At 33.4% G+C, this 20,544-nt stretch overlaps 1 pseudogene; it reads left to right on the top strand.

Moving 5' to 3' along the window:
- Window positions 1-13,755, top strand: part of LOC109163517 — a 28,832-nt pseudogene extending 15,077 nt beyond the window's left edge.
- Window positions 13,756-20,544: the final 6,789 nt, after the last annotated feature.

Raw genomic sequence — 20,544 nt, 5'->3', positions numbered from 1 at the left:
AACAAGGCAAAATTACATGCACTTATAGGTGAAAATAGGTGCACTTATAAGAGATTTTACTTGCACTTCGATGTTCAATTATTTACGAAAATGCCACCGCGTTTTTTTTTAAGTTATTAGACCTGGACACGTGTCGCGCGCTGATTCGTTCGCATTTCCTTCCTGGGCACTTATTCGCACCTGAGTGCGTCCCTATATATATATATATATATATATATATATATATATATATATATATATATATATATATATATATATATATATATATATTTATTCTACAAATCTAATAAGAGCCAATAATGTTAGGCCTCTAACTGAAACAAAAAATGTTTGTACAATTGTTTCTTAAAATGAATGGTTAATATTATTTTGAATTTAGAATTATTTAATTATTTAATGATTTTCCTTATTTACCCTCTATTATATTATTTTCTTCCCTTAAATAATAATAAATTTCGTTAGTATAAATTTTAGTAACGGAATATTCCGTTAACTATTTATTATTCTTAAACATACTCATTTATTTCTATAAAAAGGACTTAGGTTCGAACTTCATCCCAATTAGAGTTAGCCTAATTGTTAAACATATACTATGAATATGTTAATTAAAACGTATTAAAAATATATATATAATATAATATTTAACATAAACTTTGGTCAAATAATTAGCTCGACTAAATACATAGCATTCAAAGTTGAGCATCAATGATTATAAATCAGGAACTTTAAAAATCATTTGATTTTCTTGCATTTTAAAAAAAATTAGGTTAAGTTTTTTTTTTTTTTTCAATTATGTTTTTCCATTATTGGAATGATTTAGGTCATTATGGTATTAATATTTTTTGTATGTATTTTTATAATGGTACAATTGTACGTTACTTTACAAATATTATACTATTATTTTTTTTATCAGACAAAATTGTTCTTACATCATTGTCAGACCTGCGCGACCTGACCTAACTACAAAGTTGTTGATCATAAATACAATTACACCTGGACTCTAAAACGGTACGACCATTTTTCAAAGAATTGACAATGTTGACATCACACCGGTCCCAATTCAATAAGTTTACAGATCAAAATATTATCAATGCATGAAAACTTCTAAAGAAATTTGTAAGTTAATTTAATTTTTACTATATCATTATAACAAAATCTATTGTGACCATATATTTTGAATTATTTATTAGCAATTGAAGCAATTGTCATTGACACACTCTCAAAACAATTTGTCTCAACAACGAATGGAAATTAAAAAAAAAAAAAAAATCAATGATTTCATTAGTGTTGAACAAAATTAGTAACTACAACAACAAAAATAATACATATGCATTTAATTAATTTAGAATTAGATGTCTATAATGTCTTTATTTTAAAAAAATATTCATTAAAAAAAAATTTAAAAAGAGATATAATTTCATTAGTTATATTATCTATACTAGTAATTCACCCGCGCGATGCACGGGAAAAAATTATGTTATTATAAATATAAATAAAAAATAGAAAAACTAAAATATTTTAAATTATTTAATATAATAATATTTTTGAGCTTCCATTGGTCAAGTATTTATTATTTTTATAGAATACAAAATTACAATTACAATTAAAATTAAAATTAAAATTTTGTATGGTTAATATAATCTCTAATTATGTGCATATTCGAATAAACTTATAGAGAGAATTTACATAATTACATTAATTTATTCTTAATTGTATTTCATCTATATTATAATTTTCACAATACGAATAATAACTAAGATAATTACATTTGGAAAGCAAATTTCAAATTTTGTATGAGTAAATTTAAACTCTAATTGAACATATTTTTTTATATGATTATATAATATATAGCTATTTTATTTTTCAAAAGTACATTTTTTATATGATTATATAATATATAGCTATTTTATTTTTCAAATGTTGTACTTTTTTTTTTATAATAAAGGATGTTTTGACATTAATTGTAACATTAATTACTTCACAAACCATATAGCTTTATTATAGTTAAGATTTCCTACAATTCAAAGATTACTTATCTTTAAATTAATTAATTTATTATATTCACTACATTGTCTATTGTCTTCTTTTTACATTATCTTGTAATTAAATATCAAAGTAATAATACAAAATATGTTATATATATTTATTTACTAAGTATTTTATACAAATATAATAAATATTAATATTTTGTTCAATACTTTCACATGATAACCTACGATACACATCTCACAACACATGAAACATTTAGGGGAAAAACTACCACTACCAAATATCAATAGGTTCTTGTAAGATAAAGAGCTCATAGTACAACTAAAATCACAGTCATATACACCCTACACTATAATCTCATTGCACGTTGTATATGTTGTGCAAATTATGTTGTGGAACCGTGTCCACCTTGCAAGGTGAACACGGTTCCAAAACTGTTTATAATTATGAATATATAGTTCAAAAATTATGAACATATAGTTCTATAATTATGAACATATGGTTCTGTAATTATGAATATAGAGATTGAATAATTGTGAATATGAAGTTCAAAAATTATGAATATATAACTTTATAATTATGAACATATAATTAGTAATTATGAACATAGAGTTCTGTAATTGTAAATATAGAGTCCAATAATTATAAATATGCAGTTCAAAAATTATGAATAAATAACTTTATAATTATGAACATAGAACCGTGTCCACATTGCAAGGTGGACATGGTTCCACATCATAACGATTGTTTGTGCTACCACCAGTAACCCAATTGCACATTATACACTACCAATAAATAAAAACAAAAACAAAAAATGGGACATGTATTGAAGATGAAGATAATGATAATGTTACCCAGGACTATATGGTCTAATGGTACCCGGTTAGACTTCCATTTGGAAGATTATGAGTTTGAGCCTCAGTGGATGCGTTATTGGTTTTTTGTGTTTCAGTAGGTTGAGAAAGTATATATGAACAGATACTACAATGTAATAGAGTCAGTAGCTTTCAAAAATAGCCCTCCGTATTTATTTAGACTAGCGTTATTACAAAGTTGAAAACATTTATTTTAGTGACAATTATAATCAATCTCTCATATATTATCTTGCATTTATATACTTTAAATTACCGATTTAAATAAACAAATTCAACATTTATTTACCTATGCATGAAATCTCATATATAATATTGCATTGATATACTTTGAAATACTTATTTAAAAATAATTATTGTGCATTATCCCATTCGCGCAAAACGCGTAAAAAAACTAGTATATATATATATATATATATATATATATATATATATATATATATATATATATATATAAAAGTAAAATCCTCCTAGCCAAGTTTTCCCCCAAAAATTAGGGGCATTTTTGTAATATCATTCCTTTAATAATAATAATAATAATAATAATAATAATAATAATAATAATAATAATAATAATAATAATAATAATAATAATAATGTTATTACCTTAATTACAAATTATTATACTTTCCTTTTGAATTAGTATTTTACACCTATAAATACAAACTATATTTTCATTTGCACTCTATATTGTTCTCTGGTTCATGATTTCACTTGATTTCTAAGTTTTATATGGTTGTTTCTGAATGCAGCTTGCAAAGCTAGGGGCTCAAATCTCATAGTTCATTTCAAGGTAATATTATGATTCCGATAGGTGTAAACTATGTTCATGTTTTCATCTTTATTTCGATTTGTTAGGGGTTTGTATATCAGGATATGTTGTTACTCTGTGTCCAAATGTATGTTTAGTTACTGGTGCATGTAAATGTATGTATATTTGGGGTATATGTTATTTGATTTCGACATTTTTTCTTTAAATACCCCGAGATCAAAGTGTTGCATTCTGCATTTTGAATTGATTGTTTTCATCAATTTATTGTGATTTTTTGTGATGTGGTTACCTGATGAAAAAGCAGGACCTCTAGCCTACTGTGAATGGGTTTCAACAAAAAGAAATTGAGGAGGAAGAGGCTTGGTAACGGAACCCTAATGGTTTAGTTTTTATGGAAGAGCGTAGAGATGCGATCGAGGATGATAACGACGGTGATTTTGATAATTTTGTAAGATTTTATGAAACTTAGAGTTAGTATGTTGACTTCGAGATTTGTACATGTCATTCAAGTTTCTATATTTCTTTTTAACAAGCAGCGCTAAGTGTTTATGTGGTTCGTTGGGCAAAACAACAATCAAGCAAAAACTAAATCGAATTGAGGGGTGAAGACGCCGTAGATAGAGGTCATTTCTCATCCTAGTTTGCTTTTTTCTAAAGAGAGTGGGAATGTGAGTGTGAGGAAAGAGAAAAAGGAAATGGAGAGATTTTTTTTTTTACCAGAGGTTTCTATGTTTTCATTATACAAATTTATAATTGTAAATTTATATTAATAAATGATTATTGTAAATTTATATTAATACAATGTAATAGAGTCAGTGTTAGGAATATATTGTAATAGATTTTGATATGCCAAATTGTATTTTAGAATCCCCAATTTTATTTGTTAAGTCTAGGCGTGTCATAGACCATGAAAGGAAAATTAAAAAATATAGAAAAAGGGAAAAATACGAAGAAGAAGAAGAAGAAGAAGAAGAAGAAGTAGATGTATGCATATGATACTCAAATAAAGCCCACACGCCCAAACTCAAAGAAGAAGTCATACTGATAATCTTATACTAAAAAAACGAGAAGCAAACGAGATTACATGAAGTTATCTTGAAGATTAAGCATCTATGGAAATAAAGAAGTACATCAAGGAGAATGCTATAATGATTAATAATTTGTACAGGTGAGATGGATAAAATCATGATATATAAATTGCAAGATTTTAGGTTCGAAACTCACTCTCTACAATTTTATAAGGCAAAATTAAAGAAGCCAAAATTAGCTCTATGAGATGAAGTAGGAGCTGAGGTAACTAAGAGGGATATGAAGTAAAAAAGTAAAATCAAAAGTGGGAGCTGAAACTAAGAGGGAGATGAAGTAGGAGCTGAAGTGAGAGCTGAGAGGTTCGAGATGAAGTAGGGAAAGTTTCAATCAAAAGTGGGAGCTGAAACTAAGAGGGAAAGTTTCAATCAAAAAGTTTCAATCAAAAGTGGGAGCTGAAACTAAGAGGGAAAGTTTCAATCAAAAGTGGGAGCTGAAACTAAGAGGGAGCTGAAGTGAGCTGAGAGGTTCGAGATGAAGTAGGGAAAGTTTCAAAAGAGGTTCGAGATGAAGTAGGGAAACAAAGACGGAGATGAAGTAGGAGAGGTTCGAGATGAAGTAGGGAAACAAAGACGGAGATGAAGTAGGAGCTGAAGTTTCAAAAGAGGTTCGAGATGATGTAGGAGCTGAAGTTTCAAAATCAAAAGTGGGATGAAGTAAGAGGGAGATGAAGTAGGAGCTGAAGTTTCAAAAGAGGTTCGTAAGAGGGAGATGAAGTAGGAGCTGAAGTTTCAAAAGAGGTTCGTAAGAGGGAGATGAAGTAGGAGCTGAAGTTTCAAAAGAGGTTCGAGATGAAGTAGGAGCTGAAGTTTCAAAATCAAAAGTGGGATGAAGTAGGAAACTAAGAGGGAGATGAAGTAGGAGCTGAAGTTTCAAAAGAGGTTTCGAAATCAATTCAAGAGAAGTAGGATCTAAAGTTTCACTGAAGTTTCAAAAGTGGGATGAAGTAGGAGCTGAAGTTGGGATGAAGTAGGAAACTAAGAGGGAGATGAAGTAGGAGCTGAAGTTTCAAAAGAGGTTTCGAAATCAATTCAAGAGAAGTAGGAGCTAAAGTTTCACTGAAGTTTCAAAAGTGGGATGAAGTAGGAGCTGAAGTTTCAAAAGAGGTTTCGAAATCAATTCAAGAGAACAAAAGTGAGATGAAGTAGGAGCTGAAGTTTCAAAAGAGGTTTCGAAATCACTTCAAGAGAAGTAGGAGCTAAAGTTTCAAAAGTGGAGGTTTCGAAATCAATTCAAGAGAAGTAGGAGCTGAAGTTTCAAAAGTGGTTTCGAAATCAATTAAATAATAGAACTTGGAGACGAAGTAAGAGATGCGGTTGGAGCTAAAGTGGTTTTGAAATCAATTAAATAATAGAACTTGGAGACGAAGTAAGAGAACTTGGAGACGAAGTAAGAGATGCGGTTGGAGCTGAAGTAAGAGATGCAGTTTGCAAGTCAAAGTCTTCATAAGTCAAGATGAAGTATGAGATGAAGTTTCATCAAACTATATATAGTAAGAGCTATAGTAAGAGCAAGTTTCATCAAACTATATATAGGTTTCAAAGGCTATATATAGTAAGAGCTGAAGTTAGAGAAGAAGTTTCAATCAAGGATTGAATTCTCACTAGTATGAGACCCAAATCAAGGGATCTCATTGGCCGAAACAACTTCATCAGTAGCCCATACAGAGAGATTAAAATACACAGAAGATGAAAGTCCCAGAAGACATGATCTACATCAGAATTATTTTAAGGAGCACCTTCACGTGAAGACATGATATGCATTAGAAATACTTTAAGAGTCTCTTCACATGGACCAAGAACTATGCAACGGCCGAAATATCTCAAATGTCAGAGATATTATTTTTAATATGATATTCTGAGAAAGCTACAGATCCTTTGCAAAGGCTACAAGAATTCAAATTTGAGATTGTCTTTTTCCAACAGACAACTTCTCAAAATCAGCTATAAAAGGATGAAGATTGAAGCAGATCAAAGCACTTCCAACACAAGAAACGAACAGTACATACGAACAAGTGCTATACTCAAAAGTGAGAAAATATTTAAGTGAGATAAACACTCAGAGCTCAAAGAGAAAATATTCAAGAGTGTTTAAAATCTTCATCATTGAGAGACTTGCTGCATATTGAAGATCCATTCAAGAAGTCCCAAAGTTGGAAGCCAGTGAAACTTGTTTTTCTACAAACAAGTGATACAGCAGTGTCGGAGGCACTGGGCGTGATTAGTGCGGGCTTTGTGATCAAAGCACTAGATCACGGGATACGTCGAAGACGGGGGGAAAGTAACACGGAGTTGTGAAATCCTGGATTGTCACACGGAGCTGTGAGATCCGAAGCAGTGTCAGAGGTACTGGGCGTGATTGGTGTGGGCTTGGTGATCAAAGCACCAGATCACGGGATACGTCGACTGGATCGTGGAAGACGGGGGGAAAGTAGCACGGAGCTGTGAAATCCTGGAAAGTAGCACGGAGCTGTGAAATCCGAAGCAGCAGTGTTGGAGGCACTGGGCGTGATTAGTGTGGGCTTAGTGATCAAAGCACTAGATCACAGAAATTCATTGTATCTAGGAACCAAGAAGTGGTGGATATAGTGAATTGCTCTTGGACGATAAGAGAAAGTGGAGTAAGGGGATTACATCACCTCCGAACCACTATAAATTGCCTTGTGTCATTTACTTCTTTATTTACCTACTGTTTATCACGTGGATATACTTGACACAATCACACAACTCGTATTTATTTATTCCGTTGCGTAAAATACTCTAACAATCTAGTTAAGAGTTTTGGTTTCTCTATCGCCTCAACAATTGGGCCTCAGCAATTGTTGTATTTGCGAAAATGGTTTAAAAGTCTATTTACCCCCCCCCCCCCCCCTCTAGACTTTTACCACACCCCCTTTGGGACCAATAATTGGTATCAGAGCAGGTTGTCTATTTGTGTCAATTTGTTTCAAAGCAAGTTGCCTATTTGGGTCAACCTTGTTTCTGACTGCTAGACAGATCCATTTTACCAGTGTATGATTGGATTATATTATTCTTTTCTCACGAGAAGATGAATAAAGATTTGGCACAGAATTTATTTTTCTCACTTGACAAATTTGATGATTTGAAAGTTCGTATGCAGGTTCATTTATCGGCCTTACACGATGAAATGTGGGAAGTCATTTCTAATGGACCGATTGAAATATTGAAAGTCAACACGACTTTTCTTCTATCATCCGATGCTCAACAATATGTACCAAAGCAGAAACCGGAATGGTCATCAGACGATAGAAAAAGAAATAATCTTGACAACATTGCCAAAGATATTCTATTCAAAACCGTTGATGATACAATGTTCCCAAAAATTCGTAAATGCATAACCGCGAAAGAAATTTGGGATACTCTCATCAAGATCGGTGAAGGCGATGAACAAGAGAAGGACAACAAGCTCACGATAGCCATGAAGAAGTTCGAAGACTTCAAGACGCTATCAAAAGAAAGCATTGTGGATATGGAAGCAAGAATGATTAAAATTCTTGGAGAGATTAATGATCTTGGCAAATAAATTAGCCAAAAAGAAATTAATCTCAAAATCCTACGAGGCTTGCCATCTGCATGGGACATGAAGGTTACGGCTATGCGAGATCACCGAGATCTAAGAACGTTGTCAACTGACAAATTGTTTAGTGATCTTAAAGCATATGAGTTCGAAATGAAGGCCAAAAATGATGAAGATTATGAAGTTCAAAATCCAGCTCTATTGGCCGAATAACCGTCAACCTCCAGGTCAGTAGATAATGTTGATTTTATGACTGATGAACAATTTGCTCTTTTTGTTAAAAAGTTCAGGAAATTCATGCGAAAAGGAAACAACAAATATTCATCATGAAGAAATCAAAATTTCCCTTGTGGAAACCAAAATGGCGTATGGAAGCCGAATGAAGAAAAAGTTGAAGAAATGAACGATCTATGCTACAACTGCCGCAAACCCAGACATTTTAAAATAAATTGTCCGCATCCGATCGTTAGCAAATATCAAGGCAAAAACGTTGAATCTACACCGAATAAATTCGACAACAAAGATCAAAGATTCAAACGTGAAAAAAGAAAGGCGCTAGTTAGCAATGAGCCGAATGAAGATGATGAATCGGATGAATCATCAAGCGATGAAAGCTCAAGCTCGGATAATGATTCGGCGCTAGTATGCAAATCAATTGAGTTGAGTTCAAGCGAAGATTGTCTTATGGCTCTTGGAGCAGAGGAAGAAGAGGTAACATCTAATTCTTTTAGTTCAATTAGTACTTTCTTTTCTCGTGAATCTATTGGCAATCTAATCCGAGATTGGCAAGAGATCTTAGCCACTCATTCTCAACTCAAGGAGCGCAATAATATTCTAATTCTTAAAAAAGAAGAGATGAATAAAAAATTGCAAGATGCTCTACTTGAAGTGAGTAACTTGAAGAGTGAAAATATTAGGCTTCAAGAAGAGTGTAAAGCTAGAGAGGTTAGAGAACATAATCTAAGAGCTACCATCGCTACGTTTACAAATTCATCTAAAATAATAGATAAAATGGTAAGCATGCAAAAGCCATCAGGAGACACGATCGGACTTGGTTATGACTCCACATGTTCTCAAACCCCTCAAAAACTAATTAATCTTACTGCTACTTTAAATAATAAAGTGCAAGTGGTAAAATTTGTGAAAAGTCAGGATAGCACAATGAAACGGGGACTTGGCTATCAATCAAATGCAAAGATGAATATTGCTAGGCCGAACCATTATAATATCACGGCTAAGCAACAAAAATTCATTAAGAAAAATAGATATACCAATGAGTTAAGTGCAAGGAGATTTCATAGAAAAGAGGGAAGCTTTTCTAGAAATAAAGTGGGAGATTTTATCCCACCCAAAAGGATTGGTTGTATGATAGATTTAATGTTTTTTATAGACCAAAACAACAATCCTCTTCCCAAGTGCCAAAGTACAAAAATATTTTTCAAAACCGAGCACCAAAAATATTTTCTAGAGTTAATTTTGATTATCAAGTCTCAAATGGTTACAAACCACCTTATCTTAATTCAATAAGATCTAAGTGGGCTTGGCTACCAAAAATCACTAACAACAAAAGACCCAAGCAAGAATGGGTACAAAAAAATAATTAATCCTTTTTGTAGGATGTTTGGTACATCGATAGTGGCTGCTCCCGCCACATGACGAGAAATAAATCATATCTGTTGAATTTGAAGAAAATCGATGGACCAAAAGTTATTTTTAGAGGAAATCAAAATTATGGAATTACCAAAGGAGTTTGTACGATTGAAAGAAATGGAATAAAAATTGAAGATGTATCGTACTTGGAAGGATTGAAGTTCAACTTGTTGAGTACTAGTCAATTTTGTGATAAAGGCTATCTTGTGGAATTTTCCAAAGATAAGTGCCTAATCAAAAATGAGACAACAAAGGAAGTAGTATTCACTGGAGCAAGGAAGAAAAATATGTACGTGGTTAATTGGAGCACAAGCAAAGAGTCTGTATGCTTAATGGCCAGAAATTCGAATAAAGATAATTGGGAATGGCATAGGAAGCTCAACCATCTAAACCTCAAGACAATCAATCAACTTGCAAAGAAAAATCTTGTTGAAGGTTTACCAAATATTGTCTACAAGAAGGACCAAGTGTGCGACGCATGTCAACGTGGAAAAAAAATTAAATCTTCGTTCAAATCAAAGACGCAAGAGTCAACGTCAAGACCGCTAAGCTTACTACACATTGACTTATTTGGACCAGTTGATCCAGTAAGTGTAAGTGGTAAGAAATATACTCTTGTTATTGTTGATGATTTTTCCAGGTACACTTGGACCGTGTTTATCAAGAAGAAAACCGAAGTTGAGCAAGTTCTACCAAAACTATTGAAGCAACTCCAAAATGAGAAGAATATGAAAATATCAAAAATCCGAACCGATTGTGGAACCGAGTTCGTGAATAGCATGATTCAATCATTTTGCGATGCACAAGGAATTTCACATCAACTATCTGACGCGAGAACGCCACAACAAAATGGCGTAGCTGAAAGAAGAAACCGGACGCTTAAAGAAGCCGCACGAGTGATGATCAGTGCAGCCGGTCTCCCGAAAAGATATTGGGCGGAAGCTATCAACACGGCTTGCAACACACAAAATAGAAGCATGATTCACAAGCAGTACAAGAAGACGCCATATGAATTAACCAAGCCAAGTACACCCGCGACTTGATCAAGAAGTTTGGCCTTGATGAGAAATCATCGATCAAAATTCCTATGAGTACATCATTAAGGCTAAACAAGGACGAAGATGGAAAAGATGTCGATCAAACGAAATTTTCATTTATTTCTACATTTTATTTAGAACTATGATGTTAATAATTTCTTATTGTTAGATCGAGGGAGGACGAGATAAAATCAAACCTAAGAGAATGACCATCAAGAAGGCAAGAATGAAAACCATTTTGCTCGAAGCCATCTTTCTCTGTGTGTTTCAATATGAGTTTTGAGTTGTTACGTTGCATTTGAAGTCTGATTCTTTGTATATATATGAATTCTGTTGAGGTTATTTATGGTTATTTTATTAAAGATATTGTAACCGCGGTGTAAATCTATCCCAATAAAAGAAATCAACCTGAATATCCAAAATTGCAAAATAATTAATCTTCACATTTATTGTTTTACTACACAAAGGAAAATAATTTATGGTTATTTTTTAAAAGATAATGTAACCGATGTATAAATCTAAAATAAAGAAGTCAACCTAAATATCCAAAATAGGAAAATACTTAGGCCCTATTTAGTAAAATAGTTGACAATTTGACATATATGTCAATTTTGACTCATTTAACTACTATTAATTAGTTATTTGACTTGGTTTAAAAATTAATTTAAATGTTTGGTTAATTAGCTTTTTGTGCTCTAAAATGCTAAAATTCAAAAAGCTACTCAAAGGAACTTTTTCAATTAACTTTGAAAATAGAAATTATATCAAACAACTATAAGCTAATAGCGAATTTATCAACACATTTCTACAATCAGCTAATGTTATCAACTAGTTATACCATCATCTTTTTACAATCAGATAATGTTATCAACTAGTTATACCATCACCTTTTTACAATCAGCTAATGTTATCAACTAGTTATATCCTATAATTAACACAATCATCTAACAACTAATAGCTAACAACCATTTACCAAACAGGGCTTTAATTTGTTATAAATATTAATAAATGTTGACTTTATGATTGATATTGTAACGGACATAACGAATATGTATTGTACTGGAATGTGTCTTAATGAAATTCTTATTACCTATACTATTGTTAATTCTCTTTCTTTATCTTTACATTATTGATATTCAATATAATCCACTGCACCGGGGAGAACGTTGAAGAGCCAAAGTAGATCACAACACATTATCATTACATTATCACTACAATCAGTGAACGCCTCTATGCAATATTATACATGTCATTAAAATCCCTACACATGTATTTGATAACCTCTATCAACATTCATATTTTTTTTGAATTGTCTACATAACATAGAATTTTTTTTATTCGTATATCATAATATATTTTTTTATCAGCATATCAGTACAATTTTCGTATATGTATTTTTTTTTTTAAATACACATACTTTCAAAAAAAAAATCCAAAACAATTTTTTTTTTTCAAAATACAGATCAATTTTTTTTTTTTTTTTTTTTTTTTAAAATACCTTACGGATTTCTTATATATTGTTGTCAAAAAAAAAAATTTCTCCTAAATCCCTCCCCTATTGTTTTTTTTTTTTTTTTTTTTTTTTTTTTTTTTAAGTTATCGCCAGTTGAAGAAATATGACAATGAACTCCTAGGGTTTCATGGAAAGAAGAAGGAGTGGAGAGCAAGAGAGAAGGGGAAGATGTTTAGGTTTTAGTCTTGCTAGGGTAAGAAGCTAAAATGCTGAAAATATACATCATACAAGGGTAAGGTGTTATATGGGTCATGGGCTTTTATTTAATTCCAAGGGAATTCAAAGTGGCCCTTTGGAGTTGTAAGGAACATGGTTAAAACAATGTTTACAAGGGCTTGGGCTAGAAAGACTAAATAGATTTATGCAAGGGATAGGTCATGAAGTCCATACCAAGTAACCAATTTTATATATATATATATATATATATATATATATATATATATAAGACTTAGAATATTTGGGCTTGGAATAAATATTAGGTTAGAATTATTTACAATAGGGAGATTGGGTTCATTAAATAAGGGAATTAATTCTCAATTAAGAAATACTCGAAGGGATTGGTTAGGAAATTAAGTAAGGATTTTCGGGGTGTCACACTAGGTGTCTGAGGGGTATGTAGTAGATACCGGAGCAAACAAACTAAGGGAATTGGCCTGGAGGCTGCTGGAGACTGTCCAATAGCTAGCAGCCTCAGGTGTTACGGTTGTGTTAACAGCTAGGAATGAGAAGAGCGGAACGATAGTTGTGCCGTTGCTGCATAACCTGGGGCGGTCGAATGTTGTTTTTCACCGCGACTCGATGTTGTAGACAAGCACAACATAGAATGCTTGGCGGAGCGTCTCAAAACATAATATGGAAGGCTTGATATTTTGGTAAACAATGCTGGAGCTTCTGGAGTAATTGTTGATGAAGATGCCCTAAGGGCCTTGAATTTAGATTAGACCCAGCAAACTGGCTCGTGGGGAAGGTTACCAATTTGATTCAGAGTTCAATTAAGACAACCTATGAGAAGGCAAAAGAATGTTTGGATACTAACTACTGTGGTGTAAAGAACATAATTGAAGCACTCATTCCCTATTTCCCTTACTGCAACTGTCCACTTCAGGGGCCAGGATAGTAAATGTCTCTTCTCTCAAGAGTGAATTAAGGCGAATCCCAAATGAGCAGACGAGGGAGTTGCTCGGGAACATTGAGAATCTGATAGAAGAGAAAATCGATGAAACTCAACAATTATCATGTCAGCTTGCAGCAGAATGTAATACTCTGTTATGTTCTCATGTCACGGGCAAGAAAGCGTAAGGGAAAATGAATAGAGAATAACAGTTGGAAAAGAAAGAGAAGAAAATACTGGGTTTGCTTGAGACCCAAAACTTCCTTAGACCCTTTTTGGGATTCAATTTCTACTTGCATTAATCTCAATAATACTCCCTTTTTATAGGGTAAAATACAACTCATAGAATGGTTAAATAAGCTAAGTAATCTACTGAAATCTTCTAGTTTATTTCTAAATAATTAAACTACCTAAATTAATTCAAAGACTAAGAATAATATGTTAAGTAACTATTTAGTAATTTCTAAATAACTATTTAGTAATTTTTTTTATTTTTATTTTTTGAAAATAACGTCATAACTTTATTAAATCATAAATTCAATACAAGAAGGAATAGAATTAGCCAGACAGAAGGACCAGTAGATGAATGAACAGCTCTAGCTAGAACATGAGCCAGCTTATTCACCGATCTAGAAATATAATGAATGGACACTACTTCAAAGTGTCGTTTGAGATCACGACATTGGCTAAGAACGCAACCCGTACAAGAATAATCCATGGCCGAGCTATTGAAAAGGTGACAAATCATTTGACAATCACTGAAAAGCACGATCTTCTGTAACCCTTGTTCAATCATATCGCCCAAGACAACGCTTCCTTTATAGCCATTGCCTCCGCCAAATGCACGTCATTAAGGCATCGAACCGGGGCATTCTTCGCAGCAAAATATTTTCCATGGCTATCCATAATAACCGCCCCAACGCTTGCATAATCCTGCTCATAAAACACCGCTGCGTCAACATACACTGCAAATCCGTCAGCTGGAACCAACCGTAGATGATTCAAATTAGGGGGTTGCCTACTTTCACGTGCATGGCTAACATCCAACGCCTGCCACTCGTTCAGAAGCCTCATCACCTCCAAGCACACTGCTGAGTCACTCCAGGCTTTTTGCCTCCAAACTATTTAGTAATTTATTAATATATCTAAACTATGTAATATAATAAAATAAGGCTTCTTAAAATGCTAGTCCCAAGCATTGTACCACAAAATAGCCACTTAACAGGTCATTTTAAGCTATTTTTTCCAACAGGTAATTAATATACAAACAAAAACGCCCTCCGTTAGTGTTAACAGTGTACGGTTTCTTTACTTAAAAGAAATGGCCTCGTTTTTACCGCGATGCACATGCACAGGTTTTTTTAAATTTGTCCGATATTTTAAAAAGTGTTCATTTTTACCCACCGCCCAAATTTTTTCCCCATTTCAATCGTTAATAACCGGGGACTGGTTTAAGCTCTGCATATATACTTAGGACCATATGTAGACATCAATGCAGACCGCTCAGATTGATCAAGGAATGATATCAAAGTATGCTCCAAAATCATACGAGAGAAAGTGAAATCCAACGACACCAAATGAAATCATGAAATCAAAGATACTTTGCAGACAGTTCTTTACACTTGCTTGGGAGCCATAACCTCGCGCAATATCAACATTTCCTCGCACAAATTGCTTGGTTGACCTTCTCGCAGAACTCGACATTACCGGCTTTATATTCTTGCAAAAACAAAATTTGTATATACACAGAAACAGAGAGAGAAGTGTCGGTATGTGTTTAGGAGTGAGTTTCTCAAAATCCATCCAATATAGTAATATAATGTTCACATTATTTATTTACAACAAAAAATTTATTCAAATCAGAATTATTGGAAGTAAATTTGAAAATGCATATTAGTCATCAAGAAATAATCTCATTTAATGGCCACTGTTACAATCACTACTTACAACCACAAATACATATCCCATCACTGCACTCATTTGTGCCCGGTGAGCATTTACAAGTTTTGTCACAATCCGCATCCGTGTCGCAATTTCAAGTGGAGTTGACAAAATCACCCCCACCATTCGAAATAGACTTTCCCATAACGTTCACCACCGGTGAACCTGCAATGAAATTTCATATATATTGAATTAGTAAACTAGAATCACATTATTTTTTATTTGTACTTTTAATTAGAATTATGGTGTTAATAAATTCTTATTGGGACGAGATAAAATCATACCTAATAGAATGACCATCAAGAAGACAAGCATGAAAACCATTTTGCTCGAAGCCATCTTTCTCTGTGTGTTTCAATATGAGTTTTGAGTTGTTACGTTGCATTTGAAGTCTGATTCTTTGTATATATATGAATTCTGTTGAGGTTATTTATGGTTATTTTATTAAAGATATTGTAACCGCGGTGTAAATCAACCTGAATATCCAAAATTGGAAAATAATTAATCACCATATTTATTGTTTTACTACACAAAGGAATATAATTTATGGTTATTTTTTAAAAGATATTGTAACCAATGTATAAATCTAAATTAAAGAAATGAGTTAATTCCAGCAAGACTATAGTGATTTTCCACATTTAGTCCCCGTCTTTTAATTTGGACGAATTAAACCATTGACTATCATAATCTTTTCATCATTTGTCCTTCCGTCAAGTCACTGTTATTTTTCCGTTAAATTAAGGGTTAAAATGGTCCTTCCATATACTGAGTTTCTTCTTCCACACGGTTGGTCCAAATCTGTTGCACTGCACTCCCTTTTCTTTGCCTTTACCAGAAGCTCCTTCTAAAGGCAAAATGGCACTAGAAATGTACATCTTCTTCGTCTCTATGACCCCAACAAGCTGCAGTGTTTCATCTTTGTCATAGAAGGAGAACTCTGTCAGTCTTCTATTTACTGGAAAGTTATTTCGGCCTCTTCTTGTCAACGCCACTGCATCTGGTTCAGTCTGGACTACCCGAGGCCTTCCAGTCCCAACTATCTCGGGTTGGAAGGCCTCGGGTAGTCTACACTGAACCAGATGCAGTGGCGCTGACAAGAAGAGGCCGAAATAACTTTCCAGTAAATAGAAGACTGACAGAGTTCTCCTTCTATGACGAAGATGAAACACTGCAGCTTGTTGAGGTCATAGAGACGAAGAAGATGTACATTTTTGGTGCCATTTTGCCTTTAGAAGGAGCTTCTGGTAAAGGCAAAGAAAAGGGAATGCAGTGCAACAGATTTGGACCAACAGTGAGGAAGAAGACACTCAGTATATGGAAGGACCATTTTATCCCTTAATTTAACGGCAAAATAACAGTGAGTTGACGGAAGGACCAATGATGGAAAGATTATGATAGTCAAGGGTTTAATTCGTCCAAATTAAAGGACGGGGACGAAATGTGGAAAATCACTATAGTCAGAGGATCTTTGCTAGAATTAACTCTTAAAGAAATCAACCTAAATATCCAAAAGATGAAAATACTTAGGCCCTATTTAGTAAAATAGTTGACATATTGGTTAATTTTGGATTATTTAACTACTATTAATTAGTTGTTTGACTTGGTTTAAAAATTAATTTATGTGTTTGGTTAATTAGCTTTTTATACTCTAAAATGCTAAAATTCAAAAAGCTACTCAAAGCAACTTTTTCAATTAGCTTTTTGAAAAAAGAAATTATAACAAACAGCTATCAGCTAACAGCTAATTTACGAACACCTTTCTACAATCAGCTAATGTTATCAACTAGTTATACCCTCTAATTAACTCAATCAGCTAACAACTAACAGCTAACCGTCATTTACCAAATAGGACCTTAATCTGTTATAAATAAATAATAATAAATGTTGACATTATGATTGATATTGTAACGGACATGCATTGTATTGGAATGCATTGTATTGGAATGTGGCTTAATGAAATTCTGATTACATATAGTCCTATAGTCCTATACTATTATTGATTCTCTTTCTTTCTCTTTACATTATTGATATTCAATCCATTGCATCAGGGAGAACGTTTAAGGGTCAAAGTGGATCACAACACATTATGCACGTGTATTTGATAATCTCTATGAACATTCATATATATATTTTTTTAATTGTCTACATAACATATAATTTTTTTATTCGTATATCATAATATATTTTTTATCAACATACTAGTACAATTTTCGTATATATATATATATATATATATATATATATATATATATATATATTTTAAATACACATATTTTCAAAGAGTTAATACTGCCAATGGTCCTCCGAGTATTAGTCATTTATCAGCGGTGGTCATCTGACTTTTAAACGACCACGAGACGTCCTCCATCATTTAAAAAATAACCACCCGTGGTCCTCGGTTAAGTTTTCTGTTAAAGAGACGCTAAATCTGATGGCAAAACTGTCTTTTCACCTATATTTCTTCCACCTTGGTTCACAACAATGGTAAGCCTGCAATATTTTCCCCCAGCAAGTACACGAGTCAATATGTGAATCCATGATTTATTAAGAGAAGGAAAATTAAAGAGTAAATATACACATACATAAGTGAAAAAGAAACAGAAAGTACTTTTATATTTCTCATCCCCTCAAATAATTCATTCACTTCAAGAACAACACAAGGAATCATTAGGTGATTTAAGGCATAACATGAGTTCGTCCGTCTCCTCTTTCCAGTGAACTACGAATTGATTTTTCGTTCAGTCTATTGGAATTTGATTTTTGCATGTTCTTTGTTTTTTCTTTATTTGCCGGAAAAAGGGAAGACGACTGCTCCTAGCCAGTCGGTGGAACCGTCTGTTTCCCGAACTCTTGATTCACAAGATTCATTCTCGGATGTTGATGTCTCTCATGGGGAAGATGCTTTTGGTGTGAGTTGTTGGAAAATTTCAAAGGGAAATGAAGGGGTGGATAGCGCATCATGCGCTATTAATGTGAAACAGCGCATATTGCGCTTATTTGTGGATGATATGCGTCCTTCCTTTTGTGGAAGGGATGGGGGGCTGCTTACTATAAATAGCAGCTCCCAACATCGTTTCAAAACACACCTTGAATTCGAGTCATTTATTCGATTCTCCTTCTCCCTCCCGTCGTCTGAGCAATAGTGAGGTTCGCCTACGCGATTGCTAGTGCAAGCTATCCGTAGTAGGTCTGTGTAGCCGGTCGAAAGCGTGCCAGGGTTCTAACTGCACCGTTACCGGGCAAATAACGCTTTTAAGGTAGTGTTATTATAACACGGCACAGATTTTCTTTCTACCATACATCCGTAGTGTCCGTGCGTCTTAAAAGGCTTCCAGATCGCGCGTTGGCGTTGCAATTTTTCCCAACAGTTAAAAGCGTTAATTTGCAACAGTCAACCTTTAGCATTATGACACCTTCTGTCATACCGGATCTATCAAAGATCACCGCGCTTGATGGGAGAAATTACAACAGATGGGCTCAAAGAATGCTTATTCTTTTTGAACAATTAAAGTTGGTTTACGTGCTATTTTCAATTGCACCTGAACCTACTCCAACAGTGTTCTCTCCGTTTGGTGCTACAAAATGTAATCATGAACCTGATTACACTCCGTGTAAAGAATCGAGAGAAAGCAGTCCTGAAATAGATTACATTCCGGGTCAAGAACCAGGTGTAACTCTGACTCAATTCAGAAATGACAATGCGGCAGCCAGAGGATACCTACTGTCACAAATGAATGACGAATTGTTCGACATCTATGTCAAACGAGATTCGGCAAAAGTCATTTGGGAATCACTGTCAGAAAAGTACAGTGCCAATGGAAATGAAAATCAAAGTGTCAGAACCGTCTACAACGAAAGGAGTAGAAAAATCAAGAAGTTTAAAGGAAGGTGTTTTGCGTGCAGAAAGCAAGGACACCGAGCACACCAGTGCTACCATCACAAGGGCAAAATCAGCAAAAGTCAATCTGACAGAACAAGATGAGTATTGAGTCTCTTTAAATAAATAGTTATTTTGAGTAACTATTTTTGCTCTGGTTCTAAGGGTTCGCATGAAGTATGGTTATCTTAGTACTGAATTCTAGTTGAGCAGTCTAGATTTTGATTACTTAGTAGTACTTATTTCTTTAGTGTTTTGAATACTAATGACATTGATTGAAATAATTCGTGCATAGATATTGCTCAAATCTTTTACCAAAATTATTTGTATAAAAATAAGAGCATATATCATAGGCTTCAATTGTAATTTAGTGAGAACATAGAAAAGTCATCATTCTTGAACACTCTGTCTAGGAAGATGGTTTTTAAGTAAACTTCGGTTTCACCACTCGACCTGGAAGTTTTTAAGAAGTAGGGTGTTGATCATGCAGGCTAGTTAGAGCGCCACTTGATCTTTACCTGAAATGAGGTTGACTTTCATATGTTGCTAATACAATCAAAGCCTTGCAATAGAAGTTGTTGAAGTACTGCAATAGTAATATTGATCTGCATCCTATGAATGCTTTATATGAGTTTTAAAATTCCTTAAGGGAAGGAAAATTGTGCTAGTGGCAACTCTGAAGTCTCATTGTTGAGAGATATTCCGAATAAATATGAACTTAAACATATTCTTTTTGTATGAGATTAATTTCTTATAAGAATATGATGTGAATTTTGTGATTATGTTGTTCAACTTGATGTAGCATGTGGACAACATTATTTCTATAGCTTACTAACAATGAGCACTTGTATATATATTATTTAAACTCTTGGTTGAGTCATATTGACATACCTATAATTCCTAGTTAAAGGGTAATTGTGATCAATTGAGATAACCAAGTTTGTTGAAATATATTCAACTGTTGAGCATGTATCAGGCAGAGTGCAAAACTGCTATAATGGTTCACAAAGTAAGTCGGCAAAACTCAGTCTACAAAGGAGCTAAAGTTGGGCACCAAATATCAGTCTGGGTAAGAGATCAAATACGTTTGACAAAATTATTTGTAAGTGTTGCTTGTGGGGGTAATAAACTCCTTATATTTTCATCAAAAGTTTCTCTG

Source organism: Ipomoea nil, unplaced genomic scaffold (genome assembly GCF_001879475.1).
Source record: "Ipomoea nil cultivar Tokyo-kokei standard unplaced genomic scaffold, Asagao_1.1 scaffold3030, whole genome shotgun sequence".
In the NCBI taxonomy this organism is placed as follows: Eukaryota; Viridiplantae; Streptophyta; class Magnoliopsida; order Solanales; family Convolvulaceae; genus Ipomoea; species Ipomoea nil.
The sequence above is the reverse complement of the archived record's forward strand: the minus strand, read 5'-3'. Positions and strand labels throughout refer to the sequence as shown.